Here is a 21,375-nt window from a genome sequence, read left to right as displayed (position 1 = left end):
CTAAGAAAATCCTGAAAACATGACATGCTGGGGGATCATGAGGACAGTAGTTAAAAAAAACACTGCCCTAGACAATTGGGTCAGGGCATCTCCAAAACAGCTAGAGAGTTAGGGCCTACCAAAAGTGGTCCAAGGAATGACAAAATGTGAACCGACGGTAGACACCTAAGGATCACTGATCCACACGGAGGGGTGAGGGCTAGTCCGTTTCTATTCCGATCCCACAAAAAAACTCCTGGGGCACAAATTGTTGAGAAGTCACTGCTGGCCATTATAGAATGGCGTCAGAACACATAGGCCATCATTGCTTGCTGGGCACGGGGCTGCGTATCCGAGTAGCACACAGTATTAAGATGGTTTTAAACCTCCCAACTTTTTGGACACTCAAAGAGGTACACCTATGGTTCATTGTGTGAAAGATCCCATTTTTCTACATAACTATACACTCCAATAGTTTTCTTTTACACAACATTGCGAACATTATCTGGATACAGAAATTTATCAAATCAAAAATTCCATCAAATAATGAAATAATATGCAAGACGGGCTCTAATATACATATAGGAACCTGACAAGCACTTTCTAGATCAATATGGCAAATGTAATAATGCAAATCTATACCTCAGATCAAAAAGAGGGACATTTAATAGGAGCAAAGAGACTTGGATCAAACGTAGAGACTGTTCCTCCAAAAGAGGGACACTCGGGGGGCTTTAATGTTATGGTTGATCAGTGTATATCAATTCAATTAAAAGGCATTGTGATTATACCATTACAGAGATGTCCAGTACAGTGGGGCAAAAAATTATTTAGTCAGCCACCAATTGTGCAAGTTCTCTCATTTAAAAAGATAGGCCTGTAATTTTCATCATAGGTACACTTCAGCTATGAGAGACAGAACGGGGGGAAAGAATACAGGAAATCACATTGTAAGATTTCTAATAAATTAATTAGTAAATTCCTCAGTAAAATAAGTATTTGGTCACCTACAAACAAGCAAGATTTCTGGCTCTCACAGACCTGTAACTTCTTCTTTCTTTAAGAGGCTCCTCTGTCCTCCACTCGTTACCTGTATTAATGGCACCTGTTTGAACTTGTTATCAGTATAAAAGACCCCTGTCCACAACCTCAAACAGTCACACTCCAATAGGCAAGCAGCTTGGTGAAGAAATCAACTGTGGGTGTATTAGAAAATGAAAGACATACAAGATCACTGATAATCTCCCTCGATCTGGGGCTCGACGCAAGATCTCACCCCGTGGGGTCAAAATGATCACAAATACGGTGAGCAAAATCCCAGAACCACACGGGGGGACCTAGTGAATGACCTGCAGAGAGCTGGGACCAAAGTAACAAAGGCTACCATCAGTAACACACTACGCTGCCAGGGACTCAAATCCTGCAGTGCCAGACGTGTCCCCCTGCATAAGCCAAAACATGTCCAGGCCCGTCTGATGTTTGCTAGAGAGCATTTGGATGATCCAGAAGGTGATTCAGAGAATGTCATATGCTCAGATGAAACCAAAGTAGAACATTTTGGTAAAAACTCAACTCGTTGTGTTTGGAGCAGAAAGAATGCTGAGTTACATCCAAAGAACACCATACCTACTGTGAAGCATGGGGGTGGAAACATCATGCTTTGGGGCTGTTTTTCTGCAAAGGGACCAGGACGACTGACCCGTGTAAAGGAAATAATGAATCGGGCCATGTATCCTGAGATTTTGAGTGAAAACCTCCTTCCATCAGCAAGGGCATTGAAGATGAAACGTGGCTGTGTCTTTCAGCATGACAATAATCCCAAACACACCGCCCGGGCAACAAAGGAGTGGCTTCGTAAGAAGCATTTCAAGGTCCTGGAGTGGCCTAGCCAGATCTCAACCCTATAGAAAACCTTTGGAGGGAGTTGAAAGTCTATGTTGCCCAGCGACAGCCCCAAAACATCACTGCTCCAGAGGAGATCTGCATGGAGGAATGGGCCAAAATACCAGCGACAGTGTGTGAGAACCTGGTGAAGACTTACAGAAAACGTTTGACCTCTGTCACTGCCAACAAAGGGTATATAACAAAGTATTCAGATGAACTTTTGTTATTGACCAAATACTTATTTTTGCTACTTCTCCAGTGCAGTAATAGAAAATAAAGAAAAAATAATAATAACTAGCAGTTTATTTTTTAATCTGAGTACAAGCTGACAGTATTATTTTGATCAGTACCAGTCTGTGTTGTGTATTAATGTTCCACTTAGTATTGCTGAGGTGACCAATTTGACAACTTGTGGAAAGAAACTATTCCTGAATCAGGCAAATCATGATATAGCAACCACTTCATACACTGCATACATTGCTCGGATTGCAGATGACCATGTGTTTTCAAGAGCTTGCTGAAAAACCAGAAGAACAACAACAGATTATTTTTCTGTGAAGGCCTACCCACCGACAGGCCACATCTAATCTAATATGGTGGAACAAGGAGACTTATAGGCAGCAGAAGAACACAACATCAAATCCCTTGTTTCATATCTCAGCATGAAAATACACGTCCCATACATTTAGATATTGTAATAGAGAAGGACTATGGACGTTGCTGCATTACAGCTTGAAGGATCCAGTTGTTCAATTGTTCAAAGTTTAAATCGTTCAGGGTTTTAAAGTTTAAAATAACATTAATAAAAAGAGATTTATGAAAAAAGTTCCATTACGAGGTGTGAGAGCAGAGCGTGCTGGTAAATCTCATCAAACACACCCACAAAGATTCCCTGTATTCAGGTATAGTCATTCATTTAAGAGATAAAAGAAGAAAATACAAGTTCCGGAGAAATTTTGCTGAATATTTTCAGTGAATCACGTTAAACCGGCATTACCAAGTATTTCTTTACACAGCCACATTGTAGTATGGAAAAATGGATGAATCAATGGAAAACCAAACATGGTCACCAGCGAAGCAGCGACAGAGCAGCTATCCCATCAGACAGTCCAGGGCTTAGACTAAAGATCTTGGGCCCCAATGGTAAACTTGTAAAAAGGCCCACACCTATCATGCACCATAACAGTGATGTATCCTTATGTGGTAGAGGAAGGGGCGGATTGTGAAAAAAACTAAAAGTGGGCCCATGTTGTAAGTGGGTCCAAATTGATAGAATACAGGCCAAAGTAAGTAGGCGGGGACAACTTAAGTAGGCGGGGCCTGCAATACCATAGTGCAGCAAAGAATACTGCCCCAGCAGAACCAAATACTACAGAACAGCACAAAATACTGCTGTCCCAGCCACAGTATTCTACTATATCACTGTCATGAGAATGGTAATACAGTGGAGTTCAGGAGGGAGCATCAGATTATTATGTACCTGGCCAGCGGCCATCAAGAGGGCTTGAGAGGCCCACACTGGGAAATTTCCCTGTAGGGTCTTTGGCCAATCCACCCCTGGGTAGAGGGAAGCACACTTTGGCCCCTGGTGTTGACTTAACACCCCCTAAAACTATGCCCCTGAAGGCAGTACAACACAAGAGCCCTAAACTACTCTACTGCCTCTAAGGACAAACCCTATCTGTATGCTACTCGAGAGTCCCATCAATGAGACGATAGGTACAGGGCCAATAGACAGCAACAGTTTCTGGAGGGCCTGGTCCTTTCATGTATAGGGAGTATAATTATTTACATTAATGTATGTGTTTAAATTAAAATATAAAACATATAAAAGGTCTTACCTATCAGTTCTCACAGGTCTTAAGCCTGCTTATTGACGACTACAATTGCCCTACAATAACCTTCCTGTCCTGCGCTTTTACATCTTAAGCTTGTCATAGAGGACATCACTTATATCCAGGGGAGGACTGGGAACTTAAAGTTGCTCTGGAAAAAAAAATTAATAGTGGCCCCTATGTTGTAGGTAGGGATGAGCGAATCGACTTCAGATGAAACATCCGAAGTCAATTTGCAAAAAACGTTGTACTAATACTGTACGGAGCAGCAGCTTCGTACAGTATTAGAATGTATTGGCTCCGATGAGCCATAGTTATTGCTTCGCAAACTCTCGCAAGACTTTGCGCAATAACTTCATAAATTAATCTGTACTGTAAAAAAACATTTCCCGAACTTGAGTACCTTGGAACCGAACCAAAGTTCGAAACGTCGCAAAGCAATAACTTCGGCTCATCTGAGCCAATACATTCTAATACTGTACGGAGCTCCTGCTCCCTACAGTATTAGAATGAAGTTTTATGCAAACCGACTTCGAATGTTTCACCCGAAGTCGATTGACTCATCCCTAGTTGTAGGCAGATCCAGACTGACAGAAGATGGGACAAAACAAGTAGGAAGGGACCAGCAGTAACTTAGTGCAGCACAAAATACTGCCCCAGCAGAACCAAATACCACAGAACAGCATAAAACTTTGCCATCTGCGTCACAGTGTTCAACTGTACGACTGCAATAAAACAAATGGAATCCAGCTTCACATAGAAAATGCCTTTAATCGACTTCCATAAAGTCTTGATGAAGGGCTAAGATGCAATAGCCCGAAACGCGTCATAACAATTGTCCTGTTTGATGTCTGGATTTTATGGAAGTTGATTAAAGGCATTTTCTATGTGAAGTTGGATTCCATTTGTTTTATTGCAGTCCGTATCTGACCGTGTCCAGGCCTGATTTTCCGTGCTCCATTGGGAGGGTGCAGGTGAGAACTGCAGTGATTTTCCTTCACTTCATCATCAACTGGATCACTGTCCTGAGGATGGGGATACAGTTGTATTCAAAGGGGCACCTGTGGATGCTGGCCAGGAGTACCTGATGTTCCTAGCATTCATTAATGCTGAGAGCACCAGATCGTTATGTACACAGCTGGTGGACGTGAAGAGGGCTCGGACGCCCCCGGGGAAATTTCCCTGTAGGGTCTATGGCCAATCTGCCCCCTGCTTATATCCAAATTACCATTCACATCAATGCCCGCAGTTTCATATGTCACTAAATGGTTTGAGAAGCATTGTCCCTAAGTACACAATGATGTGGACGGTGATTGTGATCCACAAAATGTTCTCTTATCACAAGATCCAAATGTAAGAGCGCAGGGTAGAGAGTGTTGTCCCTCTGCGTCTAGCTTGACTGTTTTGTGGCAACAATAGGCATTTTTAACATAGGGCACAACATGCGTAACAGGAAATTGCAGGATGCACACACCCGATTGGCGATTCGAGGCCCACAAAACAGATACGGTCATGTGCATGGGGCCTAAGTCATCAATATAAGATAGGTGAGGACCCGACATACCAACCAATTAGCTGTTTGGGGCATCCACCAGTGCCAGAAACTATACAGTGGGCAGAGCCAGAAGAAGAAGAAGGCTCCGTCTATCCAAATCATCGTCCACATCACTGTCTGCACACGTACAGGTACATAGCTACTGAATACAGTCACAACATTAATATTCATGTGAATGGTCATATTCATGCACATACTATCCACTACGACAAGACTGAAGGGTACATGGCATGTGCATGTTTATTATTGACACCTTTAACAAAAACATCGGCATTTTCAAAAAGTTAGGAGGAAAATTATGATTTTTTTCCCCCCAGTCTAATAGAGAGGTTCTCTATACTGGGCATACAACATAAATGTACAAGTGTATGAGGAGGTGATGTTAAAAAGGTGCACCCAATATATAATACCGCCTGCTTCATTTTGATAAATTTGTCTCACTTTACACCATTTTCAACGACTCAGTATTTCATACGAGCTATAGGAACTGATCTCTGACATTTAAGGACAAAAATCTAAGCAAACACCTGAAACTTCTCCTGTTTTTGCTCAGTACCAGGTCGCTCTGGGAACGCAGCTTTAGTGACTGTAGTCACATCTCGTGCCGATACTTTAGCATTTCAGTAGAGGCAAAAATAATCACAGCAGTCAACTCGGTGTTTTTTGACACCATTTTTACAAAACTCCTAAACCGCAATATTCTACCATTTTTTTTGCAAAGAAAAAAAAAGCACAACATAAACTTCTACATGTGAATACACCTGAAATGTCTCATTGAAAAAAACAAAAAAAAAAAAAAAACACTAAAAGCTATTTAAGGATTTAAGAAAAGTATACGACATTCAGTCACAGCTCACCGGAGAGGGGAAACTAATTCCTTGTGCGTCATGTAAGCCATTAGTGTTCTTCAATTTCCACTCTGGATCTTGCTGCTAAATCCTCATACTGTAAATTACATGTGGATTTTGCTTCCGATTTCACCCCAATGATTGCAAAGGGTGAATTTTTTGAGTGACATCTGCAGCATAAATATACAGTACATGGTGTGGATTAAAAAAAATTTAATAAATAAATCACAGGGCAATTTTCATGACAGATTTTTCCCGCAGCATGTAAATGAGATTTTTTTTAACGCTCACTTTTCTGGTACTATAATAGGTTGTGGATTTTTCACAATGGGAGCTGAACTGCAGTAACCAGAATGGCAACTACACTTTTAAATGGAGCTGTGCTTCCGGCTCAGTTAAAGTACTAGTTCCGGTGCCGGTCCCGAGTGTTAGATCCCCACTGACTGGATATGGATGACTTGGGACTCATGCACATGGCAGTTGCCCGGCCATTCCGTGCATTGGGGACCGCAATTTGCGTTCCTCAATGCACCGGCAACATCCGTGTGGCTGCCGCAGACAGATCCAGACCTATTCAATTTGAATGGGTCCGTGATCCGTCCACACCGTAAAAAAGAAAATAGAACAAGTTCAATTTTTTTGCGGTACGAAGGCATAGAGAGAAACCCCGCAGAAGCACTCCGTAGTGCTTCCGTGCCTCCGTTCCGCACCGCACCTTCTGTAATGCGGACCCATTCAAGTGTGCACGCAGCCTGGGCCCATATATTGCAGACCCGCTGTTGTGGGCCACAATACGTGCATGGTCGGGGAACTGCCATGTGCATGAGGCCTTATCCAGGGGATAGTTGATCAATATTAGGAGCCCAGAAAACCCCTTTAATTTTCTGTTCAGTGGGATCTGTATGAATCTCTCTCTAGATACAATATTAGTAATGATGTCAGTGATGAAAACTGAACCCGAGCAAATATAGTCTTGGCTGAATCATCTTGGCCGTAGTCACGCCTATTGTGGCGTGACTGAGGAGCCAAAAATAAATAACCAGACTTGCACCTGAAATCCTGCACATCATCTAATGAATCTTGTTTTCAGAAGGAATGAGCAGTAAAGACGGTGTTGTTTCTCTGGTTTCATTTGTGCAATGCACATGGGCCAGTGTCAAGAGACAGAGTACAAGATCATCCAGAAGAGACATTGATTCATGGCACTAAGGCAGCAGGTGTCAACCTTGGTCAGGGAGGCAGAGATCAGGGCGCGTTGAGGTCAGGTCAGTCGGCAGACAGACAGCAGTGGTAATACAAGCCAGGTTCATGATGAGGATAGCACAACTAAATAACACCTAGAGGACCTTATTGCTCAAGCATGTGAACATGGGCAAAAATCTTTAAGAAGCCTGCATTGGCTTAAGAGAAGGCACGCAGGTGCATGCTGTACCAACACTTCAAGAGACAAGTGTTGGAGGAATGTTGGAAGACCGCGAGGATAGGGGCCATGAGGGTGAACACAGCAGGGGAGAGTGGGACATTATGCACAGGGCCTCCTAAACCGAGGGCAGATTGGCCATAGACCTCACAGGGAAATTTCCTGGTGGGCCGATGCCTAAGGGGCTGCCCATGCCCTCTTCTCTGCCACTGGCCGGGTACATATTGAGCTGTCAACGTTAATTACACTGTGAGAATCAGATACTCATGAAGATCTAGCTCCTCAGAGTTGATTTCTGCTTTGCATTTTTGTTCCGTTTCCCATATCTCTTTGTCTCCTCGTGTTAGCCGACACTGCTTATGGCCTCGTAGAAGTTCTGGAGGAATGAAGTTAAACCGGTATGAAAAGCACATACATAGGTCAGTCTACTGGACAAGTACAAGGGGACGTGAAATAGGTTGTAATGTAGGGGTAGCAATGGGTTAGGGTTAGCAAACTAAATACATTGTACAATGTGCAGGACCGAGCAGGTGGTGCTGGGTAAATGCCTTTGGTGATTGTTTTTGTTTGTGTAAAATGTCTTCAAATGGGTAAAAGTCCTTCCTAGTGCTTGTGTAATGTGTAGGTGGTTTAAAAGGGGTATTCTGATTATTGAAAGTTAACCCCTATCCACAGCATAGACCTTCCACTCTGTTCATTTCTGGGGTCTCCAAGGGGTATGTGGTACCCAGTCTTGTGATTGGCAGTAGGATCCCCAGCGATCCAATAGTTATCCCCAGTCCTGTGAATAGTACTTTAAGACATGCCCCGCTACAGGCTCTGATGTAACCTGTGGCTAAAGAGATACTGACCCCTTGGAGCAACGCTATTTTATGAAACTTTTACGGAATCGGATTGCATAGGTTTCATCTTCTGGATGAATGGCGGCTCCTCTGACCTTAACTTACTGCATCAATAGAGATTTATGATGCAGCGAGTTCCTATAGGAAGCCTATAGGACTGTGCTCATATAATCATGGACTTCACGCGGCCTTGGGTGGATCCAAGGTCTACGAAGCAATCCAAAAACCATCTCCAATGCTTCAGCAGTCATCAGGCTATAAGATTGCTTTATTACCGTCTGTAGCCTTTTCACAGACAATCATAAACAGTAGCTTCTTGTGCACTAGTACGTTTTAGGATGACATAAAACAAGAAGGGACTGGAGCGGCTTCGGCATCAAGATAAATAGGCAAATACAGTATATGAGAAAAATGGAGCTGCTGGGACCATAAAAGGCGGATAGATTCTGAAGAAATACACTATGTTGGGATTTGTCTAATCTGATGCATCATTTTCAATCTATTTTCCCTATAACTTCAATAGTAAAAAAAAAAATTGTTTGACCTTTTTGCAGCAGCCTCTGATATGAATATATTATCTATGAGAAAAATACTTGCTATATATATATATATTTTTTTTTTTATTTTATTTCAGACCCAGTCCTCTATATGGCTAATAAAACCGTGCCACAACAGATCCACAAGTGGGTTGTGCGAGCCTGGCCTTGACTTTCCAACAAAGAGCTCCTCGGGTGAGGCTACCCAGCAATGCTGGCAATCACGTGCCAAAGATTGCAGCATCACAATGCTACTGTACTCTACGTTGCAGCATAATGGAAGCGAATGGGGTTGTGTTGCGACCTGCAAGTTACCCAACTTGACAGTCAATAAATCCAGACCTCTTTCACTTTCATTATGTTGCGATTTACAATTCTGTAGTACCCTAAAAGGATTAAGCATGTTGAAATCCAACTGCCCAATTATTCTCTGCCATCGGAGAGAGTCAGGAGTCGTCCCCCCCATACACATTAGGTAGAAAATTGGTCTCACTGAATTAGTCAGGTTTTGGCAAAATTCGTACAATTGAGTATACAATGATGTGAAGCAACCAGTAAAGGAAGCTTAGATATCTGTGCTCGCATACTGATGCCCGGGGCTGTGCACATGAGGTGTGGCCTGTTTAAGCCGAGGATTGAGGTCGCAGGTCCTGCTAACTAACTATCTCTGGCAAGCAATTGCACTGCTGAAGCTATCATCAAAGGGTTTTGCTGCGTTCACGGGGAATAAATCTCTGTTTCCACACTCAGCCCAAATTACAGATGTTACAATTGATCAGTGATGCAGATTAACCATGCAGACATGATTTAGATGAAAATTCCTCAGTTGGGCTCCATCCCTATTTTCCTGTGGAGTGAAGGCACTGAGCGTCTACACAAGTTACTGCAAAGCCTAAATGTTTATGTCCCGAAATCAATACTAACCAAATGGAGGACCAATCCCCAGCAACCACAACAAAAATATAAAGAACTTGGGCTACTTTCACCCTTGTGGCAGAGTGATCCGGCAAGCAGTTCCGTCACCGGAACTGCCTACCGGATCCGGCAAAACGTATGCCAACTGATGGCATTAGTAAGACTGATCAGGATCCTGGTCAGAAAAATGAATTGAAATGCCGGATCCGTCTTTCCGGTGTCATCCAGCATAAAAAAATTTTCACCTTTTTTTCGGTCTGCACATGCGCAGACCGGAAGGACGGATCCGGCATTCCGATATTTTGAATGCCGGATCCAGCACTAATACATTCCAATGCATTCAGGCAAGTCTTCAGTTTTTTTGGCCGGAGATAAAACTGTAGCATGCTACGGTTTTATCTTTTGCCTGATCAGTCAAAAATACTGAACTGAAGACATCCTGATGCATCGTGAACGGATTGCTCTCCATTCAGAATTCATGGGGATGAAACTGATCAGTTCTTTTCCTGCATTGTACCCCTTTGATGGAACTTAGCGCCGGAAAAGAAAACCGCAAGTGTGAAAGTACCCTAAGCAACACTGGAAATGAATAAAAACAACTTTTGCAACTCAAAAAGGTTTCATGTGCATGGCAGAGCCCTACCAAGGGATCATTGATTCCCTGCAGCTTTGTACTATAGGAATCCATGCGCTGCCTCCATGCGACAATGTCTTATCGCGGTATTCTATCCTAGCAATACTTCTACGGTAGAACAGCTCCATGAAACTCCATCCAAAGCTGAATGCCACCATTTTTTTCTGTAGGGTTTAGGCAGGACGTGTAGTAAGCACTTCAGTGAGGCCTGTATTACTGCCTTGTACAACTCTGATACTGTAGACAGCTGAAATATGGCCATCTGCACGAGACCCCAAAAATGGTATACAGCCAAATAAACATTAACATACTAGTAACAGTGTGGAGAACAGATCCACAGCGCCTGGAGCCTCATGTATTACAGTGTACATCCACAATAATCATATTTATGCAGTTTTCCAGATTTCATAAAGCAGGACGCCAAACACCTCCACCTTCATTTGTATGCAGAAAGTGCAAACAGAACGCAAAGGGAGGGGATGAATATTTGTTTTATGTGGTATTTGCTTTTTTTTCTGTCCATGTTCCATGAGAAGTTCTTCGGAATTGATTATTTTTGTCTTGCGTTCATTTTATTTTTGGGTTTCAAAAATCTTCTTTGCCTTGGGCCTCTTGCACACGACCGTATGGCTTTGATCAGTTGACTGGGTTTTCAACTTTCACTGTGGAATTTGCACAATTTATTTTATTACGTGAATTTTCAGAAGGTGCACATTTACCCTGCATGGTCAGTGTTCCAATGGGCAGCCAGTAGGATACATATTCTATCAATACAGATAAACCATTTTCACATCAAAACTTCAGAATATTTCCGGACGATGAAGTCTGGAGATTTTCCGGAGTTGGCCTTTCACACGTGTAGCTATCAGCCCGGAGATGTTCCATGTTGGGTGTGTTCTCATTACAGGAGGAAATGTTCCAGGTCCCTAGGCAAGGGGCAGGAACCTTAATGGCCCACTGTCATTTTCTGGAACATTTACTGCTGTATTCACACATGTGCTCACTTGGAAAAAACCTGCAGTTAAAACTAGGGTTCTGGGGAGAAAAAGTCTGGGTAAAGTCCGGGACAGATATTGCGGATGTTCACACATCGAGCCCCTCTGGGAAAACACCAAAAAAGGTCTGGATTCCACTGTTAGGCCCCTAACAGTGGCCTAACGCATGTTTGGTACCCAAACCCGAACTTCTTCACAGAAGTTCGGGCTTGGGATCGGTATTCTGTAGATTGTATTATTTTCCCTTATAACATGGTTATAAGGGAAAATAATAGAATTCTGAATACAGAATGCTTAGTACAATAGCGCTGGAGGGGTTAAAAAAATAAAAAATAATTTAACTCACCTTAGTCCACTTGATCGCGAAGCCGGCATCTCCTTCTGTCTTCCTCTTAGCTGTGTGGAGGAACAGGACCTGTGGTGACGTCACTATGGTCATCACATGATCCATCACCATGGTAAAAGATCATGTGATGACCGGAGTGACGTCACCACAGGTCCTGTTCCTTCACACAGCTAAGATGAAGACAGAAGAGATGCCGGCTTCGCGATCAAGTGGACTAAGGTGAGTTAAATTATTTTTTATTTTTTTAACCCCTCCAGCGCTATTGTACTATGCATTCTGTATTCAGAATGCTATTATTTTCCCTTATAACCATGTTATAAGGGAAAATAATAATGGTCGGGTCTCCATCCCGATCGTCTCCTAGCAACCGTGCGTGAAAATCGCACCGCATCCGCAATTGCTTGCGGATGTTTGCGATTTTCACGCAACCCCATTCATTTTTATGGGGCCTGCATTACGTGAAAAACGCACAAAATAGAGCATGCTGCGATTTTCACGCAACGCACAAGTGATGCGTGAAAATCACCGCTCATGTGAACAGCCCCCTAGAAATGAATGGGTCAGGATTCAGTGCGGGTGCAATGCGTTCAACTCACGCATCGCATCCGCGCAGAATACTCGCCCGTGTGAAAGGGGCCTAAGTGTGAATGGGGCTTTGGATAGCATGTGATTCCCTTAAGACAATAAATAAAACTTATCTATGTCAAGACATATCCCAACGCTAAAATATGTCAGAAACAACGTGTACAGTACAGGATCTTGTCTCGCACCGCCTCTGGCAAAAGTCTTTCAGATTCTTTCCAACAAAGACAGAAAGGTGCATAGCTGACTGAATAAATATATCCCAGACAAACATTACGCACTACACAAGTCCCTCTGCCAGGTTATTTTCCTGTATTGTACGGTTTCCTAGGAACCGGTAGAGAAAATAGTACAAGTTGTTGTTGGAGATTATATTTGTATCATTATATATTTTATAGATCATAGATGCCAGCTATAGGGAATATATTTTTTGTGCAAACGACATGGCTATTCACTTGATTTCGAGGAATTCAACTGCATCTCAAGACAGACAATGTCATAAAAGTGCAACAATTATAAAAAAAATTACACTTACAACCCCTCCCCCCCCCCCCCCCTGATTTTAAGTAGTTACATCTTAGTTTGTGAGTTCTGCTGATACGCAAGAACTATAGGTGCTGCCTTGGCCATCCTCCTGAGTGACATCATTATAGAATTACATTTCAATTTATTCATGGATGTGGGGTGGAACCATCTCTGCACCATGGGGACTCTCCTGGTCTCTTTCACTTTACATGTGTAACACCCCAGAGTTGTGTTACTACACGCCTCTACTATCTCCTAGGAGCCTTTATACTGTCATCAGATATGATTTTGCTCATGTCTTCCACAAATGTGCATATAAATCTATGTTGAATGCAATTGTTCACGTAATTAGCCTAGATATCAGTAGGTGGTAGCAACTCATTGGCAGCTACAAGTTACAGTTTAGTGTATCTGAGCTGGAATGGTTTATTCCAGCTTAGTCCCCCCTCTGTGCAGAGGTTGGCTGGACCCACATCCTGCAGTATGGGTGGAGAAGGAAGTTAGGGAGAGCGTGCCAGCCACCCCTGCTAGGGGAAGGCTGTGTGATGGTGTCCAGGAGAACCCCTTCTTAGGGATGACAGCAAGGACATAGTCTCGGCTGAGACATGTCCATATATATCCCAGCTAGAGCACCTTCAGCTCCACTAGATGAAGACGCAGAAACTCCAGAGTTCCAGGAAGAAAGCATCCCCTGAGAATCCATCTGTGAGCCAAGTCCAGAGACCGAGGAGAAGCCAATTCCTCCTCAGCTAGTCTGTCCCCACACAGCAGAAGGTACAGATAAGTGCAGAAGTTAATCCTGCCATAGTTACAGAGCTACCAAGTAGACGTTTATGTTGCAAGCTCCACATTTAAAGCAGAAGCACTCATTCCTGCCAATCATTGCGAAACCTGCTAAGACCAAGAGACCAAAGCTGTATACTGTTTGGATGCAAGTTATTTCAAGTAAAGCAACGTTTGAACTTTATCTAAAGGTCTGGACATCATTTATTCTGCAAAGTACTCTATTACTCTTACTATCACTACACTCAAATTTATTGCAAGTGATCCAGGAGCCAGGAGTCCGGACGTACCCAGGTAGGAGACACCGTGACACAACTAACATCAAGCTATAGAGACATTATAGGCCATTACACCACTCTGGCATTCCTAATCTGGGACGTGCGTTATAACACCTTGGAAGGGCCCTGTGATAGTACCCTGCGCACGCTGCAATTGGCGGCATGACAAATACAGATTATTATCCACCGATACCTGGCTGCTGCACATGTCCCCGTTATATAGGTCTTGCTGCATTCAATAGGAAGCAGTGGGGGTATGATAATAGGAGAGCATTCACACTGTCTGACAGGTTTAAAAAAAAAAACTGGAGACTAAGCTGATACTTCATGAAAGATCTAGTTTTACACACTTCTTAGTAAGAGATGATCGAATCGATCTAAATTTCAGGATAAATCAGATTCTCCTTAAAGATGAATTTCCTCATGCTTCGTGTTAGCGAATCGATTGAACCTGAAATAGTGTAAAAAAATAAATAAAAATCGAAACATACCGCCTCCATTTGCTCGCGATAGGCGGCCATCTTGATTGAAGATCTCATCCAAAATCCTGCGCACGGTGAAGTATGACGTCACCACGCCGGCCGACGTGATGATGTAATCTCGCGCCGGGCAAGATTTCGTGCCAGATCTTCAAGCAAGATAGTGGCGGCCGGCCTGTCGCAAGCAAATTGAGGTGGTAAGTTTGATTCAAAAAAATTTGTATGTTAATTTGACACAGTTTTTACACCTCAGATGCCGCGATCATGTATGAACGCGGCATCTGAGGGGTAAAATGATGGGGAGCGGCACTATCGCAGCTCCTTGTCATTGCACCCGCTACTTACAAACAAATGCCCCTCGTGACAAAGTAATTCGTCATGAAGCAAAAAAAAATTGGGCAAATCAGCTGAATTGAGCTTTTCAAAAATTTGCTCATCTCTATTCTTAGTTTCTTAATAAACAGGTTGGGAAGGGCAAAAACCACCTCACCCACCTGTGGATGAAAAAGACTGCGCATTTACTACACGTGTACAGAGGTCCTATACGTCCGTTGCATCTTATTTAGTTGCATAGAGGTAGTAGTCACATTAGACTCCTCTGAAAGATAATAAGATGCCAATATTATAAATGACTCATGGTAGGTGGGAGATTCTGATGCAACTTTTTGCACTGGGACCCAGGAAAGCAAAGCATGGGAGGTGCAGCAGCGCTTTACAGAACGATCTGCACATTCTGCTTGCATCAGCTCTGCTCTTGCAGCATGGCGAACCTTTTACAGACCGAGTGCCCAAAGTGTAACCCAAATACCACATATCGCAAAGTGCCAACACGGCAATTGAACCCGAATATTACAGTCAGGGCCGCCATCAGGGGGGTACAGCCGATACCCCAGTAAGGGGCCCAGCCGATACCCCCTCTCATTTGTCAGTGACTTGAGTTGAACTTTATTGTATCGCTAGAGGGGGGCAATTGATCATTCCTTGCTAGTGATGTCCAGTTCATGAACGAATCATTCATTTGAATCGATTCAGTTCACTGAACCGGAGGAGTCGATTCCTCTGACTGAGCCGATCCGTGTGAAGCAGCTCAGTCTGAGTCAGTGAGTCCCAGCACACAATAGCAGAGCCGCTGGCAGCAGGGAGGGACTCGGGAGGAGTGTAATCTGATCCTAGAGTGGAAGCTGCTTCTGCCAGCCCCTCCCCTCCCCGCCCACCAACCAATCAGAGCTGAGTCAGTGAGTCACAGCACACAATAGCAGAGCCGCTGGCAGCAGGGAGGGGAGGGACTCGGGAGGAGTGTAATCTGATCCTAGAGTGGAAGCTGCTTCTTCCAGCCCCTCCCCTCCCCGCCCACCAACCAATCAGAGCTGAGTCAGTGAGTCACAGCACACAATAGCAGAGCCGCTGGCAGCAGGGAGGGGAGGGACTCGGGAGGAGTGTAATCTGATCCTAGAGTGGAAGCTGCTTCTGCCAGCCCCTCCCCTCCCCGCCCACCAACCAGAGCTGAGGCAAGGCAAGCACTAGCAGCTCTGAGTCTGAGTCACTGACACAAGTACAGGGAGTCTAAGAATCGAATGAGTCTCAGGTTAAAAGAATCGAAAGATCCGACTTAGTTAGAGACTCATTCGATTCTTTGAGTTAAAAGAGCCGCGAGTCACTAGAACAGTTTACACTGAGGCTGATGCTTTTGTTGCAGCAGTGATGAGGTTAAGGGACAGGAGCAGAGAGATAAGAGAAGTGACAGATGACTGTGAAGACCACGCGATCTGTTGCTCAGAAGCCATGAGATTGTAAGGCTACTTTCACACTAGCGGCAGGACGGATCCGACAGGCTGTTCACCCTGTCACATCCGTCCTGCCGTTATTTCGCCGGACCACCGCTCCGTCCCCATTGACTATAATGGGGACGGGGGTGGAGCTCCGGCCCAGCACGGCAGTGCATGGCGAAAGGCCGCCGGACTAAAAGTACTGCATGTCCAACTTGTTGTGTGGTCTTTGCTCAGGGGTAAAATGCAAAGCTGTTTTCTGGATTATCCCACAGGGCCATGATCCTCCATCATTGTTATTAACCCCTCCCTTGCCAGCCCACCCAGCCCTATTTAGCTTTGTGTTCAGCTTTGAAAAAAATGTTTAGGCCATGAAGGGGTTAAATAAGTGTTGGAGGGGGTGGGGGGTGTTATTGTGCATATTGTGTTTGGGATCCATTTAACAAGTTTGACCAGTTGGGTTTGAGAGTGGTTGAGTGTCATCCACAGATCCCTCATAACAGTGCGTCACCCACAGACCCCCCCATAACAGTGTGTCACCCACAGATCCCCCATAACAGTGTGTCATCCACAGATCCCCCATAACAGTGTGTCATCCACAGATTCCCCCATAACAGTGTGTCATCCACAGATTCCCCCATAACAGTGTGTCATCCACAGATCCCCCATAACAGTGTGTCATCCACAGATCCCCCATAACAGTGTGTCATCCACAGATTCCCCCATAACAGTGTGTCATCCACAGATTCCCCCATAACAGTGTGTCATCCACAGATTCCCCCATAACAGTGTGTCATCCACAGATTCCCCCATAACAGTGTGTCATCCACAGATTCCTCCATAACAGTGTGTCATCCACAGATTCCCCCATAACAGTGTGTCATCCACATATTCCCCCCATAAGAGTAAGTCCTCCACAGATTCCCCCCATAACAGTACGTCATCCACAGATCCCCCCCATAACACTGTAACAGTAAACCTTGTGCTTTTTTTTTTTTTTTTAAATGTGCCAGGGGAAGATTGCTAGGGCAGATTAGAACAGATAGTGTAGTTAGTGTTAGTGGAGGATCCTGCTTAAGAGTCTACCTTGTCGTGGTAGCAGGCTTCATATTATTTGGTCAAAAATAATTTCCTTACTGAAATCACTGATTATCACTTTTTACTGTCTTTGTAGTTGTAAAAAAATTATGAAATTGGGGGTAGGTCCTTGGGGGTGGAGGGGAGGTGGAGTCAGGATGGATTCTAAAGGGGCGGGGTAGGAGGGGGGGCCCAGGCCTTGAGCTGTGTAAGGGGCCCCAAAATTTCTGATGGCAGCCCTGACTACAGTCATAGGTTCACCACCACTGGCATATAGGATCCGTACTCCACATGCTGGAGCAGATGGTGTAGATCATTCTGAGAAGTCCTGCTGCACCTTCTGTGCTTGGTGTGAAGGTTTAGGTACCCTTTAAGTTAAGGAGACTGTGGGCCGAATGCCCTAGACTTCCTCATAATCATGCACACTTGGTTTGGACAAGCATGCATGTGTTCTGAATGGAGAGATCGGAGTTGAATATGGCTGCAGTGTATCTTCATATACCGTAGCGGTCCCAAGAGACTGTTTTGCATACTGGTTTCTTGTGCTTTAGGAAAGACGTGAAGCGGATTCTGTAGATTTCTGCTAACAAACGTAAACCTTATAATTACAAATGATTGATGCCAGAATTAAGGCCTTAGAGCTGTGACTGCGCAGAATGAGGTAATAGCTCAGATGTCCCCTCCCTTGTTCTGCAGCCTCAGGTGATATGATCTGCCTTTATACAGGTAGAATAATAAATCATATAAAGCTGCAGACGCGTGTTCACTACTAATGAAGTTCTGCAGTGACCTGGTTTATGGCAGGTCCCAAAATCACGTTGTATCCCCCAGACACCGTTGAGGTGTCACCACATGTTACTGCTCTCTGGAGTGGATGGTAAGGCGCGGTGAACCACAATGGGAAATATTTCCAGGTAGTCAGGACCAGGGGCGGATTAAGTGCATGATAGGCCCGGGCTGTCTACCAAACTTGGCCCCCCCCCCCTCCTCCTCCATTTTAGTTTTTTTTTTTTGTATGAAGAGGCTGCGGTGCTTCATGGGCGCCACAGTCTCTTCTTAGGCCATATGACATCTTCAGACTAAAAAAAAATACCCCAAATTGGGTCCTAAACTGAAAAATGTAGTCACCAAATTTAAAATACATATAATTGTAATAAAAAAGACATGGAGGAGAATACAGCACCACATACTTCTTACATCCAGTGACATCTCCTGTCATGTAGACCTTCTCTTTCCTCTTCTCCTCCATTTGACCCAGACCGCCATGGCAAATTCTTTCAGCCACATCTCGTCTCTACAGTTTGTAACACAGACACGTTAGATTTCTCAATTTTTCCATCAACCTCCTCATCCTGGTGTCCCCACAGCGTCATCCTGCCAGCCCCAATACTGTGCCCGTTGTGCTCCCCAATGCCCCAGGAACTATACTGCTGAAAAAATAGTGACCCTTATAGACATAATTGGGGTAATTTATCAAACTGGTGTAAAGTAGAACTGGATTTCAAAAAGAGCCGTCAAATATGAAAGGTGGAATAGCAACACCCCCATATAGTAATTTCCACCACACTGCCCCCACATAGTAATCCCCCCATAGTAATTTGCCCCCACACAGTAATTTCCCCTAAACTGCCCCCATATAGTAGTTTGCCCCCCACACAGTAATTTGCTCTACACTGCCCCCACATAGTAATTTCCACCACACTGCCCCCACATAGTAATTTGCCCACACTGCCCCCACACAATAGTTTTCCCCACATAGTAATTTGCCCCCACATAGAAATTACCCCACACTGTCCCCACATAGTAATTTGCCCCCACATAGTAATTTGCCCCCACACTGCCCCATATAGTAATTTGTCCCCACATAGCAATGCACGGAAAATGGAGGTTGCGAAGAAGTTGTTGGTGGGGGCCTTGTTCAAAAATTTGCTGTGGGGTCAATCATTTCTAGTTATGCCACTGCTTTCACTGTGCTCTCCCTCTAAAACAGAGTTCCTCATCTCCAGTCTTCAGGGTCCACTTGCCAGTCATGTTTTTTTCAGGATTTCCTTAGTATTGAGTAAGAGATATAAATTACTGTCAAATGCATCTGGACTTACCACGGGTATTCATTCTGTGGGATATTCTCAAATTATGACTGGCAGTTGGGCTCAGGACTGGAGTTGAGGAACACTGCTCTAAAATACACTGATGTGGCACCAGAATACTTCAAAAGTGGACAAATCAGGTCAATAAAACACACCCTTCTTACACATCCATCTAGCAGAAGATATCTGCCTGCTAAGGGCTCTTTCAACGTTGTTTCCACTTAACTCCTAAGAAGAAGAAAAAAATTCAAATAAAAGTATCCTCCCCAAAAACAACGTATACCAAGAAGAGTCAGGGACACCGACAATTGCAGGACACAAGCCATTTCATCAACAGTGTGCAATTGTCTTCAGAAATCCAATATGGTCTTTAGAGGAACACTCCCTGCAAAACTGCCCAATGACTAATTCAGGGCCCGAGGGGGCGGTGCATGACACAGATTCCAGGAATCCCTGTGCCATTCTCTACCCTGTCAGCAGGGATGACAACTTAAGCTGGCCATACACAAAATATGAGTGTTGAGTTATCTCTCCTGGATAGGTGCTGTATAGATACTCAGGATAGGCCATCAACATCCGATTGGTAGGGACCCATCTCCCAGGACCCCCATCAGATATTGATGACTTATCCGGAGCATAGGCCATCTATTTCAAAATCTCCTTTAAATATAATTATAATAAGAATAGGAGCAGGCTACGCGTGACTCGCAACCTCTGGCTCATGATTTAATACTGCTCCTTCAGTGAGCAGGTTTGCTTTTTTTTATTCAGCATTTGAAGCAAAGAATAGGATTCAAAGAGGGGAGAAGATTCTGAGGGTCATTTATGACCAGATATACGCCACTTTTGTGGCGTATATCTGGCGCAGATTCTGTCACACGCCATGGTGCGGCAGCATCTGCGACTTCTTCCCTGCTCACGCCAGGTCTAAAAAAGTGGGCATGGCATGGACGGGGAAGGGCTGGCAGATCCATCTCATTCATCATTTTCTACGACTGGTCTAGGGGTAGAAAATGGTCTATATGTGAGACAGCAAGGAAGCTATATTAGGGCTCATGCACATGACCATTGTCGGTCCGTGCCCGTATTGAGGCCTGCAAACAGCGGGTCTGCAATATACGGGCACCGGCCGTTTATGCACCACATCACGGATGCAGACACATTCACTTGAATGGGTTCGCAATCTGGAAGGTGCGGCGCAGAATGGAGGCACGGTACCCCACGGAAGCCCTACAGAGTGCTTCCATGGTTCTCTGTCCGTGCCTCCACACCGCAAAAAAATACATGTTCTATTTTTTTGCGGTGCGGACGGATCATGGACCCATTTAAGTTGAATAGATCTGCATCGGTCTACGGCAGCCACACGGATGGTGCCCGTGCATTGGGGACCACAATTTGCGCGGCACACATGCATGAGCCCTTACATTTAGAAGCGGCGGTGGATCCGTCGAAGTTATGTCGAAGCCGGCGCATCTACATAACTTCGGCGATCCACCGCTAGCGCAGGGGCTTATAAATATGTCCCTCAGGCTTTTCTTTACATGAGATCTCAGTTTATGATCTGTTCCTCAAAGCATCAAAAAAATCTCAGCATAGAAACCCAGCCTGTCATTTCTATCGGCCTCACAAACCAACTAAACAAAAAGGTTATTTATTACAAGCTTTATTTCCATCACAACATCCCTTCATGAGCATCAGGTTCATGATCAGAGGACGTATAAGGCTGGGTTTATGTGTTCAGGTTTGCTGATGCAGTTTTAGAAGCCAAAAGCAGGTGTGGATACGGAGGCGCGATAGCGTCTATGCTTTATACCTTCTCTTTATGATCCACATAAAAAACTCAACGTGGAAACCCTGCCTTTCTGCCTGTAATTATAATAACCTGCACAATATTGTGAACACATTATCTATGGTGATCAATTAACAGAAATATCAAAAATAACACATTTTCATTCAGTAATTAAATATTTATTTCATATTATGCCCATAAAGTAACCAGCAATTAGCTT

General features: G+C 44.2%; 1 protein-coding gene across 1 annotated transcript in view; it reads right to left on the bottom strand.

Moving 5' to 3' along the window:
* Nucleotides 1–21,375, bottom strand: part of SYTL4 (synaptotagmin like 4) — a 50,411-nt gene that overhangs the window by 20,365 nt on the left and 8,671 nt on the right. The gene's annotated exons all lie outside the window — the stretch shown is intronic.

The sequence above is a fragment of the Bufo gargarizans genome, unplaced genomic scaffold (genome assembly GCF_014858855.1).
Source record: "Bufo gargarizans isolate SCDJY-AF-19 unplaced genomic scaffold, ASM1485885v1 original_scaffold_889_pilon, whole genome shotgun sequence".
In the NCBI taxonomy this organism is placed as follows: Eukaryota; Metazoa; Chordata; class Amphibia; order Anura; family Bufonidae; genus Bufo; species Bufo gargarizans.
Note: the sequence above shows the minus strand (reverse complement) of the source record. Positions and strands in the feature narration are given on the sequence as shown.